Source organism: Cynocephalus volans, chromosome 4 (assembly GCF_027409185.1).
Source record: "Cynocephalus volans isolate mCynVol1 chromosome 4, mCynVol1.pri, whole genome shotgun sequence".
In the NCBI taxonomy this organism is placed as follows: Eukaryota; Metazoa; Chordata; class Mammalia; order Dermoptera; family Cynocephalidae; genus Cynocephalus; species Cynocephalus volans.
In genome coordinates this window covers 118,218,861-118,228,810 of record NC_084463.1, presented here as the reverse complement: position 1 = coordinate 118,228,810, position 9,950 = coordinate 118,218,861, and the positions used below count along the sequence as shown (strand labels likewise).

The 9,950-nt window shown below is 46.3% G+C and overlaps 2 pseudogenes; both read right to left on the bottom strand.

The window, feature by feature from the left end:
* Positions 1-324: 324 nt before the first annotated feature.
* Positions 325-4,618, bottom strand: LOC134376403 (serum amyloid A-2 protein-like; annotated as a pseudogene).
* A 425-nt stretch (positions 4,619-5,043) lies between these two features.
* LOC134376402 (double homeobox protein A-like) lies at positions 5,044-5,673 on the bottom strand (annotated as a pseudogene).
* Between the last annotated feature and the right edge of the window lie 4,277 nt (positions 5,674-9,950).

The following is a 9,950-nucleotide window of genomic DNA, read 5'->3' as shown; positions in this document are numbered from 1 at the left end:
GCCTGGAGAGGGGAGCAGGCCTGATTCCGGGATGGGTTGCTCTAGGTGTCTGCACTACATGACTGTGTGATTGTCTCCCCTCCACTCAAACACATGGGCCACTCTCCATGCCCACATTGGTGTTCATTGATCACCCCTTCATCCCAAACAGCCAGTGCTTACCACAAAAAATGACAGTTTCAACAATTTCAACCTCTCAAGCACTTATTAGACACAAATTGTGTCCTCTCTACCAGCTTCTGTGCAAACAGAACTCAATAACTTTGTGTTCCTGACCACAGGGGCTCTCACCCTGGTCTCCTGAGAGCAGAGTGAAGAGGAAGCTCAGTACTTATCAGGCAGGCCGGCAGGTCTGAAGTCATTGGGGTCTTTGCCACTCTGGCCCCATTCGTTGGCAGCCTGGTCAGCAAACGAATCCTCTGCTCCATTGCCTGTGAGTCTCTGAATAGTCTCTCTAGAATTGCTGTAATTGAGGCAGCCAGGAAAGAAATTAATCACCAGACAGGTGAGCAACAGCTGCACCCTCCAGGATCTCCTCTTTCCAGGGTTTGAATCTGAAAGGAGCCCAGTAAGGCCAAGGAATGAGGGGCTAAAATTGAACTTGCCTGGGCACAGCTCTACTCAGCCCAGGCTGGTCTCCCTTACGCACCCAGAGAGGAAGGGTGAGAATCACTCATTCCCACCAGCCTCTCAGACCTCACACTAAGCAGAGAGGGAGAGTAGGCCAGAGAAGGAGGGGCCACAGCCTTTATGGGAAACTGCTCTGCAAGGAAGCTTGTCCCCTCCTGACTGTCCCAGGCAGTCAAGCTCTGCTCACCCATCCCTGATATCCCCAGGAACTCGAGTTACCTGATCACTTCAGCATCCCAGGCACCCCCAGGTCCCCCCTGGGAAGCATCATAGTTGCCCCCAGCATGGAAGTATTTGTCTGAATTTATGTAATTGGCTTCCCTCATGTCAGAGTAGGCTCTCCTCATGTCCCCAGCTCCTGGTAAGAAAAGGCAAAAATGAAATCAGCTGAACACAGAGACTCTGACAACATCTTAGAGAGGAACCAAAGAATGAAAAATCTTCCACTGACTTTAAGATTTCAGCCTGTGATCACAGCAGCCTTGGGTACCATGGGGTGAGAAGAACACTCTTAATCCTAGTGGGCTTCTGCAGGTTACTGGAATAAGAGTCATTTTAGACGGGGCACACCTTTGTTGTACCTGGTTGTCTGCCCACGTGATGCTATGCGCTGCATCTTACTTAGGGCTCTATGGGATGCGTTAAGCAGAGAAGGGAGATATCATTACAGAACAAGATTTCTCATTTTCAGCAATATTGAAATACTGGGCCAGATAATGCTTTGCTTCTCAGGGCTGTCCTGGGAACTATAGGATGGTTACCAGTGTCCCTGGTCTCCACCCACTGGAGGCTGGTGAAATAGAGCTCCCTACACCCTCATAATGTACGCGATCTGCTTCTGTAGAATTCCTTGCTTAACCTAAGTAACTCCATTTTGCCCCCTGTCTGACCTGTGGACTACCCCCTCTTCTGCATGAGAAACCATTGACCTTTTCATAGAAACAAAAAACAATTGCACAGAAACAGGAGCCATACACAGTGAATTATTACATGGGAACAGGAACCATACACAACGAAAACTTGTATGCTTGACTGCTCGAACAGCTCATTCTCGGCCTTTGTGAACTAGCTCCCTAGCTTGCTTTGTGCACCTGGACAAACCCGTGTGCCAACAGGATGTAGTTTTTGCCTTTAAAAACCCTACAACACCAAAGCCCGATGCCACTCTTCCTTGGTTGTACCTTGGGAGATGGACGCTGGCCAGCTGGAGTGAATAAACTGCCCTTTTCTGCACGAGTGGTGTGTAAGTGCATTTCTTGTGGGAGGGTGCCTCACAACACTAGCAGCAACACTTTCCCCTAGTGCGACAACCAAGAACATCTCCAGATATTGCCGAAGGTTCCCCTGGGCCACCACATTGACCTGGTCAAAAACCACTGTTATAGAATGAAGCTACATATGACTAGATCCAGAAAATCATGTGAGTGATGTGGTGACATGGAAGACAGATTCTGAGAAAGGCTGCAGAGATAGAGCACTCTGCCCCGACACCCTGTAAACTATATTCTCGCAAACTGATGCTCCTTAATGTAACTTGAGTCCCTCTGACTGTTAGGGTTATAAATGTCCCTAATAACTTCTAACTAGGCTGTACTGATGCTGTGGGTTACTTGAGGAATTGTTAGGGCCAGGGTTCTCACCCTTGGCTGCACTTTCTAATACCTAGAACATACTGAAAGTCTAGTGCCTGGGCCACACCCCAGGCTGATTTCCTCAGACTGTCTGCTTAAGGGGGCTCAGGGGTTCCAGGAATAAGTAGTGTTTCATGCTTTGCAGGGGACTCTGAAGTGTGGCTGACACTGATAACCACAGAGCTGAGGAAGCGCTGAGCAGACACATCGACCTGGAAGAGCTGTGGCCTCATGCACAGCTGGGCTCACCCTCTGCTCTGCCTCCTGCTGACAGACAGTCCGTCCTCGGGCAATGGACTCAGGTGCTCGAAGCCTCAGTTTTTCACCTCAAACTCAAAAGGGGAGGACGCCTGCCTCAAACAGTTATTCTGAAAGTAAATGGGAAAAGACTCGGTTCCTTACAGGGACTTGATGTTTGTTAGTTTCCCTTTCCTGTTAAGAAGGCTGGAGAAGGGTGGGAAACAGAATAAACCAGGAAATGGGGTCAACTCTTCAAATCCTCTAAGTTTCTGTAGGTTTTAAGTTTTCTGTGAAGAATGAACAATGACAACTAAATTTACTTGTTTCTTTTCTTTGGGATTTCCGAGTCTTGACACAAATCAAGGCCTAAAGGCCCCTTTATATTATCCCAACAGGAAACGGAAGGAAGAGATAAGTGTGAACGGAGAGCTTTAATCGTGCTTTTGTGTGATTTGTTCTGAAGGACATTTCACACCAATTTCAGGCCTTACTGCTTGTCTTGCTCAAAGCAAATAGTTTAGCTTCACCTGGGAATGACGATTGTTCTTTCTCTGAGTAACTGATGAACATAAAATCTTAAATTTATAATCTGTCTAGGAGCTCCCCAAACACCTGACCTTCTGCTACATTGGGCAGCACAACTGAAGACGATGGCTCAGGACTGAAAGAGTGCAAAAAAATACTCTGATGTGTGTTGTTACTGGATTCCCCCAACCTGCCCTTTTTACTGAGCAGGGGTCTGCATTTTTTGATTTATATGGGAGCAGTTTTTGGAACATTTGGTAAGTCCACTGAACACACCTTGAGAAACTTTTGTCTGAGGGGAAAGGAGATATTCCCAGCAACTCTAAAGGACCACCTCCGTGGGAAATCCAGCCCACCCTCAGTTCAATTAGTCCTGTAGCAACACAGACACTAACATCTCTCTACGTCTGAAAAGAGCTTTCTGGAGCCATAAGTTTTCCAATTTTTCAGGTACAGGCTGGTGTTACTCCTCAAAAATCCTGTATCCCTTCTCCATCCAGACATACCCTTGAGCCTCCCCGTGAACTTGCCTCCCACTATCCAGGGCAGGGATGTGCACTTTTCGAATAGACCAGCAGGGAGGCAGCACAACAGCACAGACTGACCCAGAACTCCTACCAGACTTGAGAACAGTAACCCCTACTCACCTAGGGTCTGGGGACACCAGCAGGTGTCAGGGCCTTCCTGGCCAGCCTGAGTCATACTGATGGGAAAGCCACGCTCCTGCTCTGCCTCACTGTGGCTTCTCCGGCGATCACCCACACCCACTAGGCACACGGACTCTACTCACTGTGAGTCCTGGTGGCCCATGGGTGCCGTCCTCTCTCCATCAGTCTTACCTTGAGTAGCCTCACCAAGGAACGAAAGCCAGCTTCAGCTGCTGACTCCAAGGACCAAGGAGCAGAAAATCAGGCTTGTGAGAAGCTTCGTCCTGCTGAAATGAGAGTGGAGGGTCAGGGAGACACGGACAAGACTGGCGCATCCCTTGGGATTCAGACATAAAAGAGAGCCTGGTTGTTATTCCCATTGGTTCTTATCAGAATCTCAGTGGTTCATCCAGGAAACCTTGCAGTGTGACTTCCCTCAGAGCCACAAGCCCTCAACTGAAAACTGAAAAGGGTTTTGGAGATGGATGTTGGTGATGGTTTCACAACAGTGTGAATGTACTTCACTGTACACTTAAAATGATTAAAATTTTAATGCTATGTATATTTTACTACAATTTTAAAAAATCCTATTTTCTCTAAGGAAAATGGACACGGTCTTAGGCACAAACAGGTCTCTGAGGGTTTTTTTTTTTTTTTAACATAAATGGCAGCACATGCTACATATACAAGAGAATTCTTCCAGAGACTTACTTCCCAAATATTTTCTGAGCCAGGCTACCTTTTCTCCACTCCTGTTGTTATTATTCAATCCACTGCTGAAGAGCGCAGGGATGTTACCTTGTTGACGGTCAATCACTTTGGTTTTGCTGCCTGCTTCTACATAAGTTTCAGGTTACTTACTTTTTGTCAGTAATGCTACAGAAGAGATATTGTGTCCTTCTTAGTGTATCATATCAGGTGGCACCTCACATTGGTTTGGGCCATAACTGATGAAGTGAATTTCAGCCACTCGGTTAAGGTAGAGTTGAGGTTTCCCAACTGCAAAATTACCAATTTTCCTTTCGTAATTAATAAGTATGTGCCAGGAGTTTCTTTGACTTGATATACATATATTTCTTCTTCGTCATCAGACTTTTACTGTAAGGTTTTAACATCAATTGATGATTTTTGCCTGAATAATCATTACTGTAATGCCTAAAAAATTATTATGACTGAGTTTATTTTCATTGCCTCAAGGTCTGCTGAACTCTGCAGCCAGGCTGCGTCAGTAGGGCTCTGTGCTGCCTCTTGTCCCAGTCTCTGCCTCCCCAAGTCCTGTTTACTATCACCAGAAAACTTAACTTGCAGTCTCAGCAGAAGAGCAGATGCTCAGGAAGACTGTGAAAGATTTGGGGCCCAGGTTGATGATATCAAATACACTGATCTTGTCCCTGTGTCCACCATGTTCTGGCTCCAGAGAAATAAGAGAGTTGCTAGTGCAGTTGGTGCCACTTTGTGTTCCTTCTGTACCTTGAACTCTATTTCAGATATCATGTCCCTGCTCTCATTCTAAGGACTCATCAGGTTTTCTTTTTCTCTGGATCTTTGATTTTGAAACCAAAATTGTATTCTGGACTCTAGGATTCCAATTTCTTTGGCAAGTTTTCTTCTGAAATCAATCCCAGGGTAACAGTTGTTCAAAAATGCCTTGATGAGGGTGCGTGGTTGAGAGGGGTGTAATTGGTATGACACCATCTGACTTCTCTACCTTCAGTACATTCTTCAGGTGATCTTTCTCATTGCCTTGGCTTGATTCTAAAGTGTCGCTAAGGTCTGGTCTTTTCTGAAGTCAGTGCCCAGCTCTTTGATTCTGAAACCAAATCTGGACTTGACTCTTCAATGTTGATTTCTAAATCAAATTTTTGTTTGGTAGCATAACTCAGGTGAGGGTTTTGGTTGAAGGCATTGGTGCGAATTTTCAATTGATCTTCTGTGAATCTGGTGTGACTGTGCCTACAATTTGTTGAGAGAGTCTTGTTTAGAGAGCTGTCTTGAGCCATTGTATTAGTCCATTTCTGTTGCTTATGACAAAATACCTGAAACTGTGTAATTTGTAAAGAAACCATATTCACTGCTTACAGTTCAGAGGCTGGGAAGTCCTAAGTCCAGGGAACACATCTGGCGAGGTCCTTGTTCTCAGTGGCAACTCTACAGTGACACAGGGTATCACATGGTGAAATGGCAGAAACACAGAGAGAGCTAAGTCCTCACTTCTCCTTTTGAAGCCCTCAGAACTGATACCAGAGGTGCTCAGTTTCCTTGGGCTCGGGTTTACGGGCATGCCTCTGGCTTTCCAGTCATTCTATGAGGTTTCAGACCCCCTCCTCCGAGCTCTCCCCTGGAGGAAAGTAACTGTTGCCAGTAAGACCTATTCTTAGCACCAACAGGGGGAAAATGAGACAATAGGGGGCTGGCTCATGCAATCCAGTGGCTGGGCATGCTATAGAGAGCATAGAACATTCTGGTGCATACAACTGGGAACCACTCCCTTCACTGAATATTCACTAGATGGAAAAACTATAAAAGCCAAATGCCAGCTCAAGGCAGGGTTGTTGCTCACTTTCCTGGTGGCAATGTGCATTTTGATGGCTGATGTGTGTATAATTTACTTTATATCTAACTTACTTTCAGCAAGCAGCTGCTCATTCTCTTGAGCCAGCCTGCACTCTGTACTGAACTTTAAGTATGTTTTTCTGGCTTTTGTGTTAGACTTGATGCCTGTACTGAACTTACTTTTGTGTTAAAGTTGGTGTGAGCCCTGCTCAGTCTATGGAGCTGTGTCACACTCTCTCTGTGGAACCTGTATTTCTTAACTATTTTATTAAACTTGTTCTCACTTTCTACTGTGACTCTGCCCTTGAATTCTTTCCTGGGGTGGAGTCAAGAACCTGGTAAGAGGACTGGGTGGGTTGAGGCTGACAGTCAGGCCCCCCAGGACCCTACCTCCGACATCAGAACCATGCCTGTGACCACCATTAAACCATCCATGGATTAATCCATTTTGTTGGGAATGGTCCTCACAATCATGACCCGTTCAAGGCCCCACCTTTCAATTACCATAATAGAATTTGTCACCCTCTTACCACACTGTTACAGTGGGGGTTAAGTTTCAGATACATGGAATTTGGGGGACATAATTCAATCTACACTAGCCATGTAGGAAGAGAGCCATGTTGGTGTCTAAGTATCTGTCTAGGAGATGAAATGCAATGCAATATTTATTTACTTATTTATTTTTGTATTCTAAGATGTTGTTGCAGAGCAGTTGGTATGAAAGGGGAGGACAAGGAAGGGGAGAGGAAGGAATGGTCGAAGCCTATGGCACCCCACTCATTTCAGCAGAGGAGCCCAGGGGGCTTTTGGCAGTGGCTCAGTGTGGCTGGGCTGGATGTGGAGTTCAGGGGGACATGGCTGAGGCCCTAGTCCTTCCACACCCCAGCTCGAGCGCCTGGGACACTTCTGGCAATGGCCTGGTGGACACTGCTAGGCTGGATGTGAATGTCAGGGGGTATAGCTGAGGCCCTCGGTCCCACACTGCCCTGGCTCAGGAGCCCAGGGTGCTTCTGGCAGTGGACTAGTGGTTGTGGCTGGGCTGAAAGCAGACATAGGAGAGACATGGCTGAGTCCCTTGCCCCTTCCACCCCGGCGTGGCAGCCTGGGGAGCTTCTGGGCCTTCTAGGTTTTATAGGTGTTCTTTTGTGGTGTTAGATGGTTACTGGTTAATATTAAAATTTAGTCTCTGATCTGTGGGTTTTTTGCCTTTTCTTTCAGTTCTGTATTGGATTATTCACTATTCACACTACTTAAACTCTGCACTGGAACTAATTTGTTGTCCTTTGCTTACTTCTAAAAGTGGTGGAACTTCCTGGGAGGGCTCAAGTGTTGGTCCCAGCTCATTCTCTGGGGAAGGGTTTTTGTGCAGCTCAGGTTTTAATTGATGACCTGGTAATGACTTCCAGGTCTTGTGAGGTTTGGTACATGTGGATTGTGTAGAAACTCTGGTCTGGGCCTGAATTTTTCAGCAAACTGCACCCCCTGCAGTTCTATATTACTGACCAGTCTTCACCAAGTGATCCTGTGCTGACTGGAGGGCAGATCAGCCATCCATGCTGTGCCCCAGTGTTCCCCTGGTGGCCTGTCTCCCACACCACCCACATTTTAGCCTGGACCCACCAAGGCCCTCTTCTCCCCTGCAACCTCTAAGCAACTTCATACAAAAGGCACAGTTGTGGCTTTTGTCAGCTCTTGCTCCGTGTGCTCACCAGGGCCAACCTTGAAGTAGTCAAGGCTGAAAATGGTCGGAGAGATCTTTTCTTGCTCTCATTGCAGCTATTCCCACCTTCACGAACTCCAAAGGTGACTCCTCCTCTTTCTCTGGGCTCTAGAGGCCTCAGCTTGGCAGTTGTTGCTTTTTAATAGTTGTAAACTCATTGATTGTGGGAAAGAGTGATGCTGGGTACCATTTATTCCACCATCTTGACCAGAAGTCTCTCCAAAGTAGTGTTAATCAAAATACATTCCATTGAAATTTTTCAAAAGAAGGCATGCAACTAATACATTCTTTATAAATAAAAAAAAAAGTTAAGTTAATTTAAGAAAGTAAGAGTCAGGCGGACACATACATTATCTCTGAGACGTGTTAAGCGTGGGCTTTCCTATGAGTGGGAGACTTCTGTGACTCCTGCCTCAGTTTTTAGGGCACGGGGGGTCTCACAGAGGGCAGGAGAACTGAGAGTTGTATGCAGCAACAGTTATGTCCAAAACAGGCACCAGAAAAGCAGGACTACACTGCTTTGAAGATCCACCTTACTCTGGGCCTGAAAGAAGCAATTTGATAGAAAGCTGTTAGCACTGTGATTGGCAATGGGGACCCATGGAGAAGTGTGTGTACTGCACCCCCCATGTCACTGGGAACTTCTAAATGATGTTGGACTGCACCTAGGGAAGGATTGATGGTTCATAAAAAACCTGGCAGAGGAGGTGGAGACTCGATGGGCAACAGATCTCACCCTACTTGCCCCAGAATATCCAGTGCAGCATGTGCTCTGTGGCACCAGGGTGACAGGACTGTTGCATGAGGTGTGCAGCAGGCACCAGGGAAAGAGGAACGTGAACAGTGATGGAACACATTGAGGACAACTACGGGAATGAATTGTCTCAGGGTGGATGCCGGCAGGTTATGGAGGACTTAGACGGTGCTGCTCTCCAGGTGGTCATTGTAGAGTGGTAGGTTGGGGGCAAAAATCTGTAAAAAGCCAAGAAAACAGGATGTACTTGCCCTTGACTGACCAAGAGCTATAGGACATAGTGGAACCTCTCATGGAGAAGATCACTAGGTTCTTGACCACTCTGTAGAGAGAGGAAGAACAGCTTACCAGGTAGGAATTGAGACTGGATATGTTTTAGGTAGGAGAGTGGAAGATGCAGGGACATTCAACAAGATAAAGCAAGCCAGGCATGGACAAGAGCACACAGGCTGACATATCTAAGCAGGGTAGGAGAGTGGAGGTTGCAGCGACATACACTAAGACAGGCAAGAGCTCAAGAAGCCTGGCTTATCTAAGCAGGATGCTTGGGCCATTCCAAGTTACATTCAGAAGTTCTATTAATCATCTCTTTTCATTCCAAGTTGCAGATGCTTTGACATCCTGGGGCCTTGTTCACCCTGCAGAAACTGCCTCTCCCAGAGCTAGCCAGTTCCTAGAGATGGTAAATGATAGGCAAGAAGCCTCAGCCAACAGCCTTTCGGGGGAAGAGATACAGATCTAAATGCAGACAAGCTTGAATTCCGGGTTTCCTGGTGCCTGAGAATGCAAGTTGGAAACTTCAAGCTAGAAGAAAAGTGTTCTCCTCTTATGAGGGGTAGAGGCTTTGTAAGAAGGGACACACACCAAACACTATTAGGGGTCCTTATCCTTAATTAAATAGTTGGTTCTTTTACATTCCTGATGATCAGCTTGCTAAGTAGAGGAAACAGGAAGGAATTGTTTTCTCCTTTCACCCAATGGCAGTAAGTGACAGCCCCCTGGCTGGAGGACAGGAAGTGAAGTGGCAGGAGAATTTTACAGTTGAGCCATTCCTGATTTTGTTTATTTTAATGGCACAGATGGGAATGAGCAATGATATTGGTCCCTTGGATTGTTCTTTGGAGGAGACAACGATCTGAGGATGATTAGTGACACGTTGCTTTCTCTTTTCTTTCATCAGACTTTTTATACACATAACCTTTCCCATTTATTCATTGGAATCTTGCTGATTTATCATCAAATAAGTATGA